We start from the raw sequence: 21,694 nt of genomic DNA, 5'->3' as shown, positions 1-21,694 counted from the left end.
AAATATTCATTTCTTTATTTATATTATCTGATTATTGCACATTTAATTTTATTTCTTAATAGTTAAAATGTATCCTTTCAATGTGTCATACTCATAGGCTATATGGTGATGCATTATATTCACCCTACATCTGAGGAGCTACCATTTTACTTATTTTATATGGGGGGGGGGGGGGGGGGGGTCTTTCAGACCAAATGATTATTTTCATTTGTTACTAGGCAAGTGATTTCAAATTACATTTAACCATGTAACATTTTTTGAACAAATGTTTCATATACATGTATATATGTAGGTTTATGAAATATTCATTACATCCCATATATTATCATGATTATAATATTTAATTTCTTATCAGGCCAGCAAATTATACGCTACAAATTAAATCCTTTATATAATAATCATGCACTTAATTATTTGAAAAATTTAAATTAGAAGTATATATTCCTTTAAATTTCTAAGTCCAAAATTCCACTGGAATATTTGCATTAAATCAAAACTCCACTGAAATATAAACAATAATATTCCACTGGAAATTAATTGGAAAATCTTTGGAAGTTTCATTGGAAATTTCACTGATTTTCCATTGGAATTACAGTGTGAAAAATATTCCAGATGTTTTGGATGAAATTCTAATGGGATTCCATCGGAATATTTTTTTCCACTGAATACCAGTGTAATTTCACTGGAAATCCAGTGGAATCCCGTACTCATTTTCAGTAGGGTATATAGTAAAGTACATAGCATTTCAATTTACCATCAGATACTCAAGCATCAAATAGAATATGATGTATACAACTTAGGAGTTGTACAACTTCACTTCTTAAAGAAGAGTCTGTGCAGTCATAGATCATTATGTCATTAGTCAAGGGTGTCCATATCATATGGCAAAATCATAGGTAACTTATTCATATGATTTGTACCACGTGACTTTGGCCTTTTTTTATTAAATTACTTCCCTTACCGTAGTTGTAGATTGAAAATATAAATTATATCAAATTTGTGGATAATCCAGTCTTTTTTCGTCTTCGATCTAAAACTAACGGGTCTTTGAAAACTTCCTTTGGGGGATATTTACAAATATGTTGTGCAATTTTAAGGACAAATGCTTAAAATTTGACAATTTATGAAATCTTCATGATAAAATCATCATGTTTTTATAAGAATTTGGCTGAAAACTTAAGAAAGCAGGTCAGATAACAGTTTTTTAACTTGAAAATTCAACCTCCAAGGTGTTTCCCTTTATGCAGACAAATCATGAACAATCTATCATTGTATCTTTATTTCTATTTTGAATCTTTTTTTACGACTTTTCGTTATTTTATATAGCAATTATACTATGGTTACGCTTCTGATTTTCAAACTAAAAATGCTGAAAGTCGGCAAATTAGACAATGTTCATTTGATTTTGTACATGAACAGAGGGCAAATAACATGTACAATTTACCTATATCTCGACAAATTGTTGATTCGACTAAAGAATTGGCAAATATGCATTTTATTTGAGGGGCATGTACAATGTATAAATAATCCTGTTGTAATGGCTGTCCTCCTGATAAGGCAATATGGCCGCTATGCAAATCAGCAAAGTACCACAAATTTTGCAATATGTGCTATAGAAACCTAAATAGTATTTCAAATTTTGGAAATCTCTTCAACTTAAGAACCTTCCACATTTACCATTACATTTCACCAAAATGACAGATAATTGTCAAAACCTAATGTTTCTTTCCAACAAAATGGCACATTTCATCAGAGCTAATCAATTTAATATAACAACTGAAATTCATATCATTGCTGATTGTATTTTTTACCATAAAATCAAATATCCACAAAAATAGAATGTTTTCTTTATCCACAAAAATTTTTACCCACGAAATTAAATCAATCCACAGTATGTCTCCTGCTTTTATCCTTCTAAGTTACATAGGACAGTATTACTCTAAAAAATAATCTTCTGAAGCAAACTCAAACACATTTCAAACTGACTAAAATAATCATAAATGAACCTCTCAGTATACACGTAGGAAAAACAATTGAAAAAAGGTTGTGCTATTATAGGGAAACCCTCAAAAAATCTATCTGATAAAAAATGAAGACAGGTCTTCAATTATTTGATAAATACTTCTATCATCTTCCATTTCATTTCTATATAGATTTTGCACTGAAACACTTACAAAAGGTCAGACCTACAGTTGTCTGTACCTCTATAATTAATGCCAGGGAGACTTAATTAAATAAAGACTGAAATTTTCCCAACATGAAAACCTTCACCATAAAGAACTATAAAAAAATAATATAAAGTTAAACAATTTCAAAGAAAAATTGATTGATACAGAATATACCTGCATGGTGATTGATGCACAATAACAGCATGAATAAACAGGAAATTCTAAATGATGTGTTGAGGAATTGATATTCTTAATTCAAATCTGTTTCTGTACAAATGAAGACTGTAAATTTAGATCAAATGGCTTAGGAAAAGTTAATCTCAGGAGATATATGCTCTTTTCTTTGATAAAGATGTAAAACGAAACTCAACTTACGTAATTAAGATTTTTATTTTTGGTAGGTATATAAACCTTCATCTTCAGCAATTTTTCTAACAGATGTGTATAGTGCTTTCAAATCACAGCATATCAGCTGATTTTTAAAGATTGATTCCCAAATCAGAATGTAAAAAATTACAAGATAGTAGAATCTAAGCATCATCATGATCATAGATAAAAAGCAAAGCTAAAAACAGTTCAAAATTACTTGTGTTCGTTCATCAGATAATGAAACAATTGAAACAATTTTACAGAAGATATTTAAAGTTCTTTAAAATATTTAAAAGCCTAATATCTGCCAAATATCATAGATTATAGTTGGAAGCTTAAGGCATGGAAAGCTGTTTATCATCCAGTGACAAATATTACATGCATACATGTAGAGAATTATTTAATACTTTGTAGTGTTGCCTCCAATTGTATTTCAAATGTTCTGTTATTATTTACATGCTTATATTTCTCCAATACCTGTAGGCTGTACAATTAATTTTGCTTCTTGTTTGAAATAATTATAAACCATATTGATTGGTTGATTGTTGGTGTGTCTGCACTATTGGTTATATCTTGGAGGTCAGTTTTTATTGGTGTTTCTGCACTATTGGTTACTGTGGATTCATTTATTTTCGTGGGTACCAATTTTCGTGGATTGAGGAAAACTTGCATATTCGTGGATATTTAATTTCGTGGTTTTGGCCAAGTCTGCATACATTCCTTTAAAAAATTTGTAATTCGTTAAACATTTAAATTCGTGGTTCCCCTGTACCCACCAAATCCACGAAAATTAGTATCTAACGAATATTAATGAATCCACAGTATATCTTGGAGGTCAGATTTTAATGGTGTGTCTACACTATTGGTTATATCTTGGAGGTCAGTTTTTATTGGTGTGTCTGCACTATTGGTTTAATCTTGGGGTCAGTTTTTATTGGTGTGTCTGCACTATTGGTTATATCTTGGAGGTCAGTTTTTATTGGTGTTTCTGCACTATTGGTTATATCTTGGGGGTCAGTTTTTATTGGTGTGTCTGCACTATTGGTTATATCTAGGGGGTCAGTTTTTATTGGTGTTTCTGCACTATTGGTTATATCTAGGAGGTCAGTTTTTATTGGTGTTTCTACACTATTGGTTATATCTTGGAGGTCAGTTTTTATTGGTGTTTCTGCACTATTGGTTATATCTTGGAGGTCAGTTTTTATTGGTGTGTCTGCACTATTGGTTATATCTTGGAGGTCAGTTTTTATTGGTGTTTCTGCACTATTGGTTATATCTAGGAGGTCAGTTTTTATTGGTGTTTCTACACTATTGGTTATATCTTGGAGGTCAGTTTTTATTGGTGTTTCTGCACTATTGGTTATATCTTGGAGGTCAGTTTTTATTGGTGTTTCTGCACTATTGGTTACATCTTGGAGGTCAGTTTTTATTGGTGTGTCTGCACTATTGGTTATATCTTGGAGGTCAGTTTTTATTGGTGTTTCTACACTATTGGTTATATCTTGGAGGTCAGTTATATGTTGGAGGTCAGTTTTTATTGGTGTGTCTGCACTATTGGTTATATCTTGGAGGTCAGTTTTTATTGGTGTTTCTGCACTATTGGTTATATCTTGGGGGTCAGTTTTTATTGGTGTGTCTGCACTATTGGTTATATCTTGGAGGTCAGTTTTTATTGGCGTTTCTGCACTATTGGTTATATCTTGGAGGTCAGTTTTTATTGGCGTTTCTGCACTATTGGTTATATCTTGGAGGTCAGTTTTTATTGGTGTTTCTGCACTATTGGTTATATCCTGGAGGTCAGTTATATCTTGGAGGTCAGTTTTTATTGGTGTGCTGCACTATTGGTTATATCTTGGAGGTCAGTTTTTATTAGTGTTTCTGCACTATTGGTTATATCTTGGAGGTCAGTTTTTATTGGTGTTTCTGCACTATTGGTTATATCTTGGAGGTCAGTTTTTATTGGTGTTTCTGCACTATTGGTTATATCTTGGAGGTCAGTTTTTATTGGTGTTTCTGCACTATTGGTTATATCTTGGAGGTCAGTTTTTATTGGTGTTTCTGCACTATTGGTTATATCTTGGAGGTCAGTGTTATTGGTGTTTCTGCACTATTGGTTATATCTTGGAGGTCAGTTATATGTTGGAGGTCAGTTTTTATTGGTGTGTCTGCACTATTGGTTTAATCTTGGGGTCAGTTTTTATTGGTGTGTCTGCACTTTTGGTTATATCTTGGAGGTCAGTTTTTATTGGTTGATCTGCACTATTGGTTATATCTTGGGGGTCAGTTTTTATTGGTGTGTCTGCACTATTGGTTATATCTTGGAGGTCATTTTTATTGGCGTTTCTGCACTATTGGTTATATCTTGGAGGTCAGTTTTTATTGGCGTTTCTGCACTATTGGTTATATCTTGGAGGTCAGTTTTTATTGGTGTTTCTGCACTATTGGTTATATCCTGGAGGTCAGTTATATCTTGGAGGTCAGTTTTTATTGGTGTTTCTGCACTATTGGTTATATCTTGGAGGTCAGTTTTTATTGGCGTTTCTGCACTATTGGTTATATCTTGGAGGTCAGTTTTTATTGGTGTTTCTGCACTATTGGTTATATCTTGGAGGTCAGTTTTAGTTAGTGTTTCTGCACTATTGGTTATATCTTGGAGGTCAGTTTTTATTGGTGTTTCTGCACTATTGGTTATATCTTGGAGGTCAGTTTTTATTGGCGTTTCTGCACTATTGGTTATATCTTGGAGGTCAGTTTTTATTGGCGTGTCTGCACTATTGGTTATATCTTGGAGGTCAGTTTTTATTGGTGTTTCTGCACTATTGGTTATATCTTGGAGGTCAGTTTTTATTGGTGTTTCTGCACTATTGGTTATATCTTGGAGGTCAGTTTTTATTGGTGTTTCTGCACTATTGGTTATATCTTGGAGGTCAGTTTTTATTGGTGTTTCTGAACTATTGGTTATATCTTGGAGGTCAGTTTTTATTGATGTTTCTGCACTATTGGTTATATCTTGGAGGTCAGTGTTATTGGTGTTTCTGCACTATTGGTTATATCTTGGAGGTCAGTTATATGTTGGAGGTCAGTTTTTATTGGTGTGTCTGCACTATTGGTTTAATCTTGGGGTCAGTTTTTATTGGTGTGTCTGCACTTTTGGTTATATCTTGGAGGTCAGTTTTTATTGGTGTTTCTGCACTTTTGGTTATATCTTGGGGGTCAGTTTTTATTGGTGTGTCTGCACTATTGGTTATATCTTGGAGGTCAGTTTTTATTGGCGTTTCTGCACTATTGGTTATATCTTGGAGGTCAGTTTTTATTGGCGTTTCTGCACTATTGGTTATATCTTGGAGGTCAGTTTTTATTGGTGTTTCTGCACTATTGGTTATATCCTGGAGGTCAGTTATATCTTGGAGGTCAGTTTTTATTGGTGTTTCTGCACTATTGGTTATATCTTGGAGGTCAGTTTTTATTGGCGTTTCTGCACTATTGGTTATATCTTGGAGGTCAGTTTTTATTGGTGTTTCTGCACTATTGGTTATATCTTGGAGGTCAGTTTTAGTTAGTGTTTCTGCACTATTGGTTATATCTTGGAGGTCAGTTTTTATTGGCGTTTCTGCACTATTGGTTATATCTTGGAGGTCAGTTTTTATTGGTGTTTCTGCACTATTGGTTATATATTGGAGGTCAGTTTTTATTGGCGTGTCTGCACTATTGGTTATATCTTGGAGGTCAGTTTTTATTGGTGTTTCTGCACTATTGGTTATATCTTGGGAGGTCAGTTTTTATTGGTGTTTCTGCACTATTGGTTATATCTTGGAGGTCAGTTTTTATTGGTGTTGGAACCCAAAGAGCCTGGAGAGAACAATGACCTTTCACAGGAAAAATGACAATCCTTGACAATTATAAAATATTAAGATTGGAGTCAAATACACCTGTCACATGCTGGGTTCAAACTCATAACCTATAGTGATACATTAGTTGAACTACTTTAGATCATTTTAAACTATATTGAGGATGAGATCATGTTACTGTGATTATATTGTATGAATATATCCATACTTTATACCAGACTGATTCCTTTTCCAAACCAACCAGTCTTTGTTTTTAATGCTTCTAATGGTTGCAAGTGGAGAAGCTTTGTTTTTACCTGGCACATGGTGAGCATGCTAAGCTTTACCTGGCACATGCTTTGAACCCCAAACCCCCAATAATAGAGGTGAGCATGCTAAGCTTTGTTTTACCTGGCACATGGTTTGAACCCCCCCCCCCCCCCCCCTCCTTTCCCCCCTACAATAATAGAGGTCATGCTAAGCTTTGTTTTTACCTGGCACATGGTTTGAACCCCAACCCCCAATAATAGAGGTGATCACGCTAAGCTTTGTTTTACCTGGCACATGGTTTGAACCCCAACCCCTTAATAATAGTGGTGATCAGGCTAAGCTCTATACCAGAGAAGCAGTTTATCATAGATAAAAGACATGTATATATATATATATATATATATATATATATCAACAACTGAAATAATTATGTTTTCATATCTAGCCAATATCTGAAGGAGCCTTTAAGATATGATCAGCTTTAAATTATTGTAAAAACAATTTATAACTCATTCTTACCACTTAGGACAGGATATTGCATCAGAGGTTAAAGAAATTAACAGATACAAGATTTCTAATAAATGTAAGTAGCGCATATACATGTTTTTATGCAGTTCATTGACACTTGATATTTTGGTTTTCAAATTAGCAAAAACATTTACTTTTGTCCTTGAGCTAACAAAGTCATTAAGACAATAAATAGTTACCAATAGTAATACAATTAACAAAACTCAATACAAAATGTATTTCTAGTAAGTATAATGTGTTGCAATTCTTTTAAAATAACATAGTTCAACATCAAATTTTCTTCCTGTTTTTTTTAAAGTAAACTTTTACTGCATATCTGCTGTTTTAACCATTTACCGGGATTACAGCGTTAGTCCGAGTATCCCTGTTATTAATTACTGAATTTCCAGGGAAAAAGATTCAAGAATATTAGAAGGCAACTTAGTAGTGTACATCTAGTATTTGTAAGGTCTTTAAAGACTTAAAGATTTGACTTTGAATTTTATTCAGTATGATTTGGAAAGGACTAACACCTTTTTTTTACATTGTTGAACGCCATATGGTGGCCTATAATTGCTTACCAGTACTACCACTTCATTTTAACTCTGGTGGATAGCTGTCTCATTGGCAAGCATACTACATCTCCTCATTTTTATAATAGTGCATCAAAATTAACTTAGACTGAATTATGTAAATGAATGCCTACAAGCTTTTCTCATTCTATGATCTGAACTTCAATGACTGAAATTAAATGAAAACCTCCAAAAAGAGTATTAATTCTCTCTTAAATGTCCCTTTATCAAGCTAGTATCAAGTATCTTAAAAAAAAAAGCAAATAAAAAATTATCATGTTAACATAACCCATACCAAATGTCTTTGTTCACTCCAACATTTATTTTATTGCAGATTCCCAAATTAAAGCGAATGTCGGCTATGTTTCAGTAACCTTCCATTTCCTATTTACTGCTGGCATAAAGTATTTGAAATTCAGGTTAGAATTCATAAAACCAAACACAGTGAGTTTATAGCATTTGTACAACTATTTTCATTTTTTGATTTAATAAGAACAACCAGGTACAATGGGAACATTAGGAATGACCTGTCAAATTGACAGCAAACAGGGAGTCTCTGTATTTTTGAAAGGTGCTTTCAGGACTTTTTAACCTGCCATTTTCTATATAAAAATAAGGAGATGTGGTATGATTGCCAATGAGACAACTTTCCACCAAAGTTATGCCTATACTTACAGCATATTAAAATTTTGAGACCATTGGTAGAATGGTTCTTAAGTAATTGCATGAACAGTCATACATATTTGCACGGAAACGACATTAAGTGCAATTTTTCAATCTATCATAAACCAAAATTCCTGGACTGCAAAAATGAAAATTATCAATATCTAACTTGACCTCCTTTTTCTCATCAGTAACAACATACTTAAATTCTAAAAGCATTGGTCAAGTGGTTCATTAGACATTGCATGGAAACAACATAAAGTGTAATTTTTCAATAGATCAAGGAACATAACTACTGAACAGTAAAAGTGACTACCATCAATACTGAACATGACCTCCATTTTTTCATTAGTATCAACATATCAAAATTTGATAAGCATTGGTTGAAAGGTTCGTTAGTTATTGCATGGACACTGTTGGCCGCCTGTCTGAGCCACCTGCCCATCTGCCATACTTCACCAAAATCCTTTGGAAAACCCACTTAAAAATGAACTGAAATAAATTTCTTTGATTTTGATTCTATTCAATACTTTTAATTTTGGGTTAATTGGTAGTGCTGAGTTGCTGCCCCAATTTTTCAATCTATCCTTAACTTTTACTGCAATTACCCTAACCCATTTCACAAAATCTCTACTCCTATACATATAAATTGTCTAGGTAAAATATTTTTGAATAATAGTTATTTTATAAATCAACCTACCTTCCCCACTGATGTACCCCTAAACAGATATATACAATTGTTTTTTCCTAATGCATAATATATGTACAATATACTTGCCTTAACTAGATGAATACTAAATCATCAAAAATCCACATAATTTGATATTGAAAATAAAATCATTATAGAGCAAAACTTCTTTATCTCTTGATAAATTATACTTCTAGCTAAGTAATACCATACACTTCTTTAAAAGTTTGTCTTGGTGCAAAATCAATCCAAAGCCAGCTAGAATAAAGAATTAGGTATAGACAAAAACATTGTAATGTTTTCATAACATTTAATCTATTTTTACCTGATATATTGATGAAACCACACCTTTATACATGCTATACTTTTTTTCTTGTAATTTGTTTTTATTAGGATTCCGTGCCAAGAAGACAATGTTTTATTGCTCTGAAACAAATTGTAAGGCTATTACTTGTGTAATTTAGTGAAATATAAAGCAGATATTTTATGAAACATGGGAAGTCATAATTTGCACATAAACATTTTTTTCTCAGTTCAGAGAGATGAAAAGATATTTAAATCATCTAAAAGCAAAATCCTGCTACTTATTTCTATATCATTCAATGTGATGGCACATTACATGATAGAAATCCAATACTGTTTTGAAGTCAATTAATGACATATTTAAAGATAATTTAATGTTATCAAATGATTTCTTAATACTGTTTCAGACCCCATTATGTTTCTGAGTCTCTTTAGATTAATAGTTAGATCAATAAGGGTTTGATTTCCTCATTAACTGATAATCTAAGATTTCAAAAGGGCAAAGCTCAAAATAAACATGTCCTCTTGTTGAAGCACAATTATTATTTTACCTTATTTAGGTCAACCCTCAATAAAGACAGCTAGCAGCTTTCAAAGTCCTTAATTTCAACTGCATGGATACATGTATATATAAAATTTTGTAGATTTGGGTATCTTTGGGGGGGGGGGGGCTTCCATTCTGTATTCTTTAATTTTTTAAGCCATTTTTCTTCTTTTTGATCATTATTCTCCATTCTTTATATTTTAGCACCCCATAACTATTCTCTATTCTTTATTTTTTTTTTAACCCAATTTTGTTTACTCCCCATTTTTGGCCCATCTTTCTGTAGTATTAGACCATTATTTTTTATTCTTTATTCTTCATTCTTCTATTCTTCTACAGACCCTCATCTATAGTAATGTCTCATTATGCTTTTGTGTTTAAATGGCAGACTGAGATATGATTGTAAGTAACAGTCTCTGAATATGGTGCATCTGATGCACTTTGTTCGAATAACCTTTATGATTTTTGAGGAGATGTTTGATAGAAGTCAGTCTGTATTTGTCTTTAGATTTATTGATTGATTGATTGTTGGTGTTTAACACCACTTTCAGCACTATTGCTTGGCTTAAATTGTAGAGGTAAGTTTTTATTGATGGAGGATTCCTAGTGCCCTGACCATCGACCTTTGGCTAGAAAACTGACAATCCCTTTATAGCTTGCTGTTCGGTGTGAGCCAAGGCTCTGTGTTGAAGACCATACTTTGACCTATAATGGTTTACTTTTATAAATTTTGACTTGGATGGAGAGTTGTCTCATTGGCACTAATACTACATCTTCTTATATCTATAATCCTAGTCAATTAAGATGGGAGTTGAACACACCTGGCACATGCTGGGTTTGAACTCACAACCTCAATGTTGACACGCTAGTGATACAGTAGATGGACTACTTAGACCACTTGGCCACTGATGCCCCGTCTGTAGATCAATCTGAGACAATATACAACTTTGGCACATATGGTATAGACACAATCAATTGTTGAAGACCATAATGTCAATGTTCCAATGGATGTCTTTTGATTTTTGTGTCACTTACAGGTTTGAATTCTCATTAAACTCTACATGCTCTTTTGTTTTTATTCGAGACATTATCCATGACTTTAAAAGGCTTAACGAAATTGCTTCAAAACCATATATATATATATAAGAGTCTATCCTAAATTGAGGTAAATCATATGGCCTTCCAAATACCGTTTCGATCCCTAACATCACTAAAGAGACATTAATTGTCTAAATCCGGATATGGTGTACAAATTTTTGCACCTCATGTTTGCGGTATACCATCTTTTCCACAAGTTTATTGTTTTCTGTTTGGTATTTAATCAATATTAAGATCCATTTTGTTAGATCTGGTGATCAATTTATTTGGCAATCGCCGATGGCAGTCAGCAGGGTTTAAGAACATCAGTTGTTCGACCTGTTAGTCAAATGCGTTTTGTTAAAATAGACTTTTTCACTTTTTTTGGTCTTTTGGAAATTGTTGTTTGTGCTGTATTTAAACCCCTCTACCAAGAAATTTGTTTTGCATGCACACATATAAAAATTGCGGTTTTTATCCAACACAATCATAGGTTTAAACGTTGTTTTCAATTTAGACTTGTTTATATTTTTTCGTTTGGGCTTGTATTATATTTTCCTTCGGGTTTATATGATCCGTTCATCCTATTTCGACTCTTTAAAATTCAAGAGTCTATCCTAAATTGAGGTAAATCATATGGCCTTCCAAATACCGTTTCGATCCCTAACATCACTGAAGAGACATTTATTGTCCAAATCCGGATATGTTGTACAAATTTTTGCACCTCATGTTTGTGGTATACGATCTTTTCCACAAGTTTATTGTTTTCTGTTTGGTATTTAATCAATATCAAGATCTATTTTGTTAGATCTGGTGATCAATTTATTTGGCAATCGCCAATGGCAGTCAGCAGGGTTTAAGAACATCAGTTGTTCGACCTGTTAGTCAAATGCATTTTGTTAAAATAGACTTTTTCACTTTTTTTTGGTCTTTTGGAAATTGTTGTTTGTGCTGTATTTAGACCCCTTTACCAAGAAATTTGTTTTGCATGCACACATATAAAAATTGCGGTTTTTATCCAACGCAATCATAGGTTTGAACGTTGTTTTCAATTTAGACTTTTTTATATTTTTTCGTTTGGGCTTGTATTATATTTTCCTTCGGGTTTATATGATCCGTTCATCCTATTTCGACTCTTTAAAATTCAAGAGTCTATCCTAAATTGAGGTAAATCATATGGCCTTCCAAATACCGTTTCGATCCCTAACATCACTGAAGAGACATTTATTGTCCAAATCCGGATATGTTGTACAAATTTTTGCACCTCATGTTTGTGGTATACCATCTTTTCCACAAGTTTATTGTTTTCTGTTTGGTATTTAATCAATATTAAGATCCATTTTGTTAGACCTGGTGATCAATTTATTTGGCAATCGCCAATGGCAGTCAGCAGGGTTTAAGAACATCAGTTGTTCGACCTGTTAGTCAAATGCATTTTGTTAAAATAGACTTTTTCACTTTTTTTTGGTCTTTTGGAAATTGTTGTTTGTGCTGTATTTAGACCCCATTACCAAGAAATTTGTTTTGCATGCACACATATAAAAATAGCGGTTTTTATCCAACGCAATCATAGGTTTGAACGTTGTTTTCAATTTAGACTTTTTATATATATATCCAACGCAATCATAGGTTTGAACGTTGTTTTCAATTTAGACTTTTTATATATATATATATATATATATACAGGTCTAAATTGAAAACAACGTTTAAACCTATGATTGCGTTGGATAAAAACTGCAATTTTATATATATATATAACTTGTCCATCTGATTTCTTATGATTAAGAAATACCAGGGGTTAGAAATTTAGAATATGTATAAAGTGCCTAGAAAATCAACCTAACGATGTTAGAGTAGATCTGTTTCTTTACTTCCTTCCCGAGTGGGGCTGGAACATGTACTTTTCATTTCTAACTTCTATATATATGACAACGTAACATAACATACCAATCTATTTGAGTGACAAATAGTATTATGTTTTCTTTTTAGTTAAATCATTCTTTTAAAGCTATTGACATTATCATATATAAATAAGAGCTGTTTTAAAACCATCTAAATCTCAAAATGTTTGTTTTCATTAGAATTCCAATAAAATTGTCTGAAAAAAAAGTTTTATTAGAATTTAAATTAAATCTATATATAGAACCTCAGATGTTTTCTTACTATACATTAGACCATGTCATGTTGTCTGCTTAAACTAGCAGCTGACATTTTATTGACAAATTTGAAATCAGAAGATTCTTAATCAGTTATCATGCAGCTATTTCACATATCAAGGAGTTCATAAAAATTGAAGAAAAAATGATGCCCTGCCAATAATTCTACTAGTAAATTGGGCCAATCACATAGTAGGTTATCAAAAACATGACAGCAAACTATCAGAATATTCTGACTTCACTTGTGTTGAGATCAAGAAAAATCTCTTTATCTACAGAATTTTAATTAACGAAGCAGATTTGTTTCTTTTTTTGTTGTAACTCCTCCAAATAAGATTTATTTCTGTATACTTTGAGGTAAATCTTGTTAATTACATACTCTTATTCTTTAAAACAGACATCATTGAACATAACATTTAAGCTAACTTAAGTGGTTCTTCCATAAATATTTCTATAAGTTTAAATAAAATACATGATATAAAAGGATTTAAAACTAACCAGACATACATAAAATGCAAAAAAAAATCAAATTTTATTTACATGTCAAAGATGCACCATGGGTCAGAATGTAAATCAATTGGAATGCAGTTGGTATTAAATCAATCTTAAGGGAATATTAAAATACTCTGCAATCATTATAGAAAACAAGAAATGTGTATGTAAAATTGAACAAAAGAACAAAAATATCTTTCAGATATAATATCAGAGAGATTTTTTTTTCTTTTGTTAATTTTAACTCCAGTAAATTTTCAATTTGACATCTACACTAAAAAAAAATAAAACCCAAACAGTTCTCTCTTATTTACAAGATGTTATGTCACAAAAAGCCATGTCTAAATTAAAAAAAAAAAAAAGCCCAGAAATTACAGAAAACACTACAAGTCAGCTTACCATCCTTAAATATAAACATTATCTCTATCAAGTTTATGATTTTATAAAATTTGATTGATTGTTTGTTGAGTAATGTCCATATATATACGTAGGCATATAACGCATGTTCCGGATGAGAACATGAATTAAACAATAAACACAAAATAGAGGTCATCCAAGATGTCAAGGTCAGGAAATTTGGACTAGCACTGGCAAATGAGAGTATATATGGACAGAAATTTTGCCTTGCAACATGCCATGAACCCCTTAAAATGTTGTTGCAAGGATTTTTAATAAGCAGAGAGCTTGGCACTCTTAAGACTTTACACAAGGCATTAGATTTAACATCCCCATTTTGACTGGACATGGCAGTGTACTTGTACATCCCACACAGTCAAACAGATGCCTCACTTTGGCAAGGGTTTGACTGCAGGTCAGAAGAAGACCATATTTTTTTCCCAGGCACCCTTGGGGTGAATTTTATACAGAAAAGACTAGTTTTTATCAAATTTATACAACCTTGCTTGGTTGCTAAATTTCAGAACATTTTTGCTTTTACTCTTTAAGTTCAATAAATGATATGAAAACTGCATCCTTATGAGACAGTTCCTTTGAAAAAAACTTATTAACAAGTCTAAATTGAAAACAACGTTCAAACCTATGATTGCATTGGATAAAAACCACAATTTTTATACGTGTGCATGCAAAACAAATTTCTTGGTAGAGGGGTCTAAATACAGCACAAACAACATTTTCCAAAAGACCAAAAAAAGTGAAAAAGTATATTTTAACAAAACGCATTTGATTAGCAGGTCAAACAACGGATGTTCTTAAACCCTGCTGACTGCCACTGGCGATTGCCAAATAAACAAATCACCAGATGTAACAAAATGGATCTTAACTATTAATTTAATACCAAACAGAAAACAATAAACTTGCGGAAAAGATGGTATACCGCAAACAAAAGGTGCAAAATTTAGTACACCATATCCGGATTTCGACAATTAATGTCTCTTCAGTGATGTTAGGAATCGAAACGGTATTTGGAAGGCTACATTTGTTATATTACTTATATATATAAGAGATCAAACTCAGTTCCCAGACATTTTAAAAATGCAGATGTACTCACTAAGTAATTTCTAAATTTGCTTTCAAACAACTCATCACTAAATTGCATACATATGTAAATATTTCAAAGAAACAAAATTTGAAAATTATCCAGATTCCTTTTCAACTTTCATTTGATATCAAGTTTGTAATTATCATTTCTAATGTCTTTCATGCGCATAGTTCAAAAATAGCACTTACAAGAAGGAAATTATCTGTATGAAAACGTACTCTAATGTATCATCGAGTTCTTATGCCAGTAATTTAATGCTAATTAGTGATTGGTTTTACAAATCTATACAAAAATATCTTTGCTTAACTTAAATGATAAAAAAGAAACAGAAGATTATAAACCAAGAGAAGGGGTGGACTTATGAATCATGTAAAGGGGAACGTAACTGTCTGCTACAGTGAAACAATATGGTTAGCTAATTAGTGAGGCGAAATTTTGATTGATTTAAATATGCCCCCAAAAAAAATCTGATCAAAAGGGGCCATACCATAATCTTAGCCCCCACCTGAATCTACCACTGCAAGGGGACAACACCTGAATCTACCACTGCAAGGGGACAATCAAAATACCGAAAGGAGAGGAAAAGAAGAAACAAACTTACCATGACAATTACGAAAAGACAATCAACAGTCTACACAACAGTTACAGATTGAGTAGTAAAAAATTTAGCAAAACAAAAATGAAACTTAAAATTTTGGGTGTTCTCATGCAGTGGTGGATCCAGGTTGGGGTTCCCGGGGTTGGAACCCCCCTTTTTTTGATGATCAATGCATTTGAATGGGGACATATAGTTGGAACCCCCCTTTATCCTGGGTTGGAAACCCCCCTTTTAAAAATAGCTGGATCCGCCCCTGTCATGTGATCCTTTATATAAAGGTTCAGCTAATGGTAAATGGTTCATAATAGAACATTTAAACTCTGCATGAGGTTTCATTCTTAATATCAAGCCAAAAACATAATGTATGTCATCCAAATTATAAATTCTTAATGTCTATACTGACCTATCGCTAAGCATTTAAATTGCTGAACCCATTGCTTGTTTTCCCATCTGTTTTGCTGAAATTAGGAGATTTTTAAACTGAAAACCAGAAAGTTGGGGGAGGATTACAAAACTGTAAAGGTTACCAATTTGAACACACAGATTTGTTATAATGCCAAATGTCTCAGGGAAAAAACAAAACCTATATACTTCGTTCATGTACTTCCCAGATCTTTTTATGATAAGAGCATTAGTTTTCAAAGGTTAATTAATATTAATTAAATGCTTTACAAGATGGTTTATGTTTCAATTTTTTTATGATTCTGCTGATATAATGACACTGATTATGTAAAATGGTGAGTTTCCACCTTCATTTAAAAAATATGATAGAAAATTTTGTCTGGAATGAATCATACAAAATACAGAAATAATCTCTTTACTGATATAAGCTTTTGGATAAAAAAACAAATGTTTGAAAATTAGTTATCATATGGTTATAACAATCAACCTGTATAAATTCTCAAAAGATTGGGTTTTTTTATTGTTAGAAAATAAGAAACAGAATGACCTTTGTTACGATTGGTAGCAAAATTTGACTGAGATCTAAAACCTATAAACATGATAAATAATAGTCTAATATGGTATAACACTACTGGTACTTAATGTAATAAATCTGCCCAATTATAGCTGTCTTTCACATCTTGAGAACTCTATAGAAAATCATGATCTCTAGCTTTGTATGTGTGACCATGTAGGATACTTACAAACCTATCCTTATTCTTTGATCAATACTTTCATCTTTTATGAGGGTCTAGATAGGGGTCCTTCATTTCTGTATTCTTTAAATTTTTATACCATTTCTCTTTTTCTTTCTTTCTTTTTTTTGGTCAATTATTCTCTGTTCTTTATATTTTTGCACCCCATTTATTTTCTGAATTCTTTACCTTTTCTGTCTTATTTTCTCTATTCTTTATTTTGTTTTAACTTTTATTCTGTACATTTTGATCATTATTCTCTATTCTGTAAACCCCATTCAGACCCTCTTTTATAACCAGATAACTTGTTCTAAACCAAAGATAAATACACTGGTCAAATGTCATTACAACATGGTGCCAGCTTTTTAAGGATGAGAAATATAGTGTACGGAATATTGCACTAAGAAGTTTATATAATGATCAGATTACTGGAGGATGTAATTTTCACACAAAATTATCTTCGTTTCCAGTCAAAAGCCAAATTAAACGTCAGATATTAAGTTTCCCCACCTCAGATTGACAAATAGGAAGACAAGCCGACATAAGATATTGACATTTGTCGCTATTGATCTCAGATCCATGGTCAAGTTTGTCAAAGTCTTATATCACAGGCAATTTATTTACTTATCTATATAATGGTTTCTCTTCAACTACCAATTTCATTAGATCACTTATGGGCGAGGGGTGGCGTCACATATGAAATCATGAAATCATGGTCGAAAAAGATGATGAATTTTTAGAACTACAGGCTCTAAAGAGCCTGTGTCGCTCACCTTGGTCTATGTGCATATTCAACAAAGGACACTCTCCATAATTGTAGACAAGAATAGAATTCATGACAAAAATCTGTTTTGTTGATCTTGTATTGCTGATCATTTAGCCTGTTTAATTTCTCTATATCTTCTTTAGTTTTTGCTCAAAACACAAAAGAGGATAAAAAAAATCCTCATTTAAGGGCAATAACTCCTATAAAGAGTCACAGTCTACCTAACTATATCAGCAAAATTTAACTTGTTAGTAGATCTTGCCATGCTGATCATTTTAGTGATTTATAGTGTATCTTTATCTATTATAATTTTCTATCATAATTATATGACAACGTAAAAAAAAAGGTTAAAATTGTCTTTAAAGGGCAATAACTCCAATAAGGAGTCTTCTGACCATTTCCTCCATATTGTCTTCATTGTAGATTTTGTTTTGCTGATCATTTTTGCCTAGCTAAGTTTCTATCTGTCTATTATAGTTTTTAAGATATAAGGCAAAAACACAAAAAAATGGTCAAAATCATCATCAAAGGGCAATAACTCTAATAAGGAGTTGATTGACGATTTCGACCAGGTTAGCCTATTTGTAGAACTTGACGTCTTGCTAATCATCTTAAAGTTTCTCTGTATCTTTTAAAGTTAAAAAAAATTCAAGATAGTAGGCAAAAATGAAAAAAAAATGGTAAAATTTGTCATTTAAGGGCAATAAATTCTATAAGAAGTCATCTGACAGTTTTGACATGTTACGATGATGTATGGACAATTGGTAGAGCTCAACATCCTGAACATTTTTGCTCTTGTCAATTTTTCTCTCTTTATAATGGTTTTCAAAATAATGGACAAAACTTGCATTTTACCCCCATGTTTATATTTTTAGCCATGTTGGCCATCTTGGTTGGCAGGCGAGGTCATCAGACAAATTTTTAGACTAAATACCCCAAATGATGATTGTTGCCAAGTGTGATTAAACTTGGCATAGTAGTTTCAGAGGAAAAGAATTTTGTAAAAGATTACAAAAATTTACGAAAAATTGTTAAAAATTGACTATAAAGGGCAATAACTCCTTAAGGGGTCAATTTACAATTTTGGTCATGTTGACTTATTTGTAGATCTTACTTTGCTGAACATTATTGCTGTTTACAGTTTATCTCTATCTATAATAATATTCAAGATAATAAACAAAAACTGCAAAATTTCCTTAAAATTACTAATTCAGGGGCAGCAACCCAACAACAGGTTGTCTGATTTGTCTGAAAATTTCAGGGCAGATAGATCTAAACCTGATGAACATTTTGATTATGTCAGATTTACACTAAATGCTTTAGTTTCAGATATATAAGCCAAAAACTGCATTTTACCCCTATGTTCTTTTTCAGCCATGGCGGCCATGTTGGTTGGTAGGCGGGGTCGTCAGACACATTTTCTAAACCAGATACCCCAATGATGATTTTGGCCAAGTTTGGTTAAATTTAGCCCAGTAGTTTCAGAGGAGAAGATTTTTGTATAAGTTAACAGACGACGACGACAGTGGACGCCAAGTGATGAGAAAAGTTCACTTGGCCCATAGGGCCAGGTGAGCTAAAAATGGACTAAAATGAAATCTATACCTATTTCAGGCTTATATATTTACAATATATGAAGCAGATAAACATTGTCTCTTATTATACTATCAAAAATAATACATTTAGCAATACATACACAGTAAATTTACTCAAACAATTGAAGTTTTAAAAATGTACCTTTTCAGGGCCGTTTATTGGGGTTACTGAGGCTCTACTCCTTTATACCTCATTCCCTATATCACTGTGTGCATTATTATTTTTCAAAACATAATTTTCATTGACTAACAAGACACCAATGTTTATTATCGATGAATTATATACCTATATGGAGTTATTTTCTTTCAGAACGATAGGTCATTCTTTCCAAGAATCAACCCGGACGGTACCATGTTTCAATGAAATATGCTCCAAGGCATAAAATAATGACCTGTGTGAGGTCATTATTTTCCTTGATAAAAATGCAAACTATAATTTACTTCAAAATTATAATCGTCTGATAGTTTCTGTTGCTGATTTGGGAATTTATTTTTTAAAGTTCAATCTATGATAGGTGTAAAAGAAATCGTCATTGCCCGAATTTTAATTTTAGAAACAAATAATGTGAAGTTCTGTTAATTTATCGCTACAATACAGAGACATTATCATATATGGGAGATGAATTTTAATGTGAAACTTTCATAACACTTTAAAATAAAGCCAGATTTAACATATTCGTGTGTAAGATTTTGAAAATCTTATTGATTCATACTGAATAGGTTGATTGATTGATGGTTACTTAACGTCCAGTGGCAAATATTTCATGCATGTTCAGGACGATACACACTGAATAGGAAATCATACTGTGACCTACATGTATTGATATTTGTTTTCTTGTAACATGTTCATGTATCACGATTTCGTGCCCCCTTCGTGTCAGTTCTTAACTTTTTTATATTTATGTATACCTTTTACTCTATCAAATGATTAACTAATAAAATATTCTTATATTCTATTGAATAACATTGACGTACCTCACAATGAGGTCGGATGAAGGGAGGGTATATAATTATATCCTGATTATTTGTTAAAAAAATGTATTGCTATTCAAAAGAAAATCATTCTGAATATTTCATTCGATTCAATTAAAATTGTTGAAAAAATAATCACTTTAAAATAAAAATAAATAAAATGTCATTACAAATCGACAAAAAAAAACATAGCACCTCCCCCTTTCCATAAACTAAGTTGGTACAATAAATTACTTACAAAGTTTCTTGTATTTTTCATACACCGTTATTAGATGTTAACAATTCATTTGTGTCTTACTTCATGCAGTTACAGTAATATTTTTATTGTGTTTGGATAATAATTTCTAAGGTTTATATCCAGATTAATTAGTGAGTTTTATTTCATATTTTAAATGAGCCGTAGGGCGTATTAAAACCTGAAAGCATTAGAAAGGAATATCCCACTTTAGTGTGGTCGGTAAAATAGGATGCTAAATTATGCAAATCTTTATAAAAAACAATATTTTTTTGACGGTATATAAGTTAGATAATGCATATTTTAAGGTTTTTCTTGTCTTAGAATGCACCTCAAGTCGGGGTGTCAGGATTGCTCAAAGAAAGTCCTCCCTATGGGCGGTCTTTCATTTGATCAATCCAGACATCCCTCTGTGTGTTCTACGACAAGAAAAACCTTAAAATATGCATTATCTATAACTTAATGCTATAATTCTGCTGTTTGAAATCTTAATTACTGTGTTAGATAAATTATTCCTACTGATTAAATAATCAATTATTATACGCAATTAAAATCACATGACTAAGGACATAAACAAATTCATCATTTACATAAATCAACTTACACAGAAGAATTAGAGGTCATTAAACATAATTGGATATCCTGTATATATCATGTTTTCCTTAACAAAAGGTCAAATTACTGAAAGAACCCCCTCCTAAAATACTGAAATCAATTATTTTGCATTCACTATAATACCTTGTTGTAAATAATTTGATGGGATAGCTTTCGCAAAAAATTAAAAATCTTATTTTATATTTTGATAGCTTCATATATGTATGAAGCATTTCCAGAAAACTCTATAATCAATGATGTTGTAGCTTTGCCCATTATTCCTCACTGGCAATAATATTGATTGATTTTTTGTTGTTTAACATCCAGTAGCAAGTATTTCATGTATGTTCAGGATTATAAGAACTATAAACAAATATACATACACTAGGTAGGTCCTGTAATAAGGGTTGACCGGGATGAAGGGCATGGGACTGCTACATGAAAATAAGGATAAAATGGATAGGGACAGAAATTTTGCCTTGCAACGGGTCACATACGGACCCTTCAAAGACTTTTACAAGGGATTTTAAAGTGCAAATAGGGTGGCACTCTCCCTACACGAGGCAACAGATTCACTTCTGTCCAGATGAGGCTGCAAATGTTTTAAATTCCTAGCAACCAAACGGATGCCCCACTTTGGCCAGGGTTTTGCAGAGGGTGGGAA

At 32.2% G+C, this 21,694-nt stretch overlaps 1 protein-coding gene and 1 long non-coding RNA gene across 3 annotated transcripts in view; one reads left to right on the top strand and one right to left on the bottom strand.

The window, feature by feature from the left end:
* Positions 1-21,694, bottom strand: part of LOC127715071 (solute carrier family 4 member 11-like) — a 71,065-nt gene that overhangs the window by 40,598 nt on the left and 8,773 nt on the right. The gene's annotated exons all lie outside the window — the stretch shown is intronic.
* Positions 3,473-4,233, top strand: LOC127715142 (uncharacterized). Of its 2 annotated transcripts, XR_007988190.1 has the most exons (4): positions 3,473-3,595; positions 3,731-3,775; positions 3,956-4,000; positions 4,064-4,233. It is a non-coding gene; the product is annotated as an uncharacterized LOC127715142 (long non-coding RNA). The 2 variants fall into 2 exon arrangements; XR_007988189.1 differs by lacking the exon at positions 4,064-4,233 and having other exon boundaries at positions 3,956-4,016.

The sequence above is a fragment of the Mytilus californianus genome, unplaced genomic scaffold, assembly GCF_021869535.1.
Source record: "Mytilus californianus isolate M0D057914Y unplaced genomic scaffold, xbMytCali1.0.p SCAF_9, whole genome shotgun sequence".
Lineage (NCBI taxonomy): Eukaryota > Metazoa > Mollusca > Bivalvia > Mytilida > Mytilidae > Mytilus > Mytilus californianus.
Note: the sequence above shows the minus strand (reverse complement) of the source record. Positions and strands in the feature narration are given on the sequence as shown.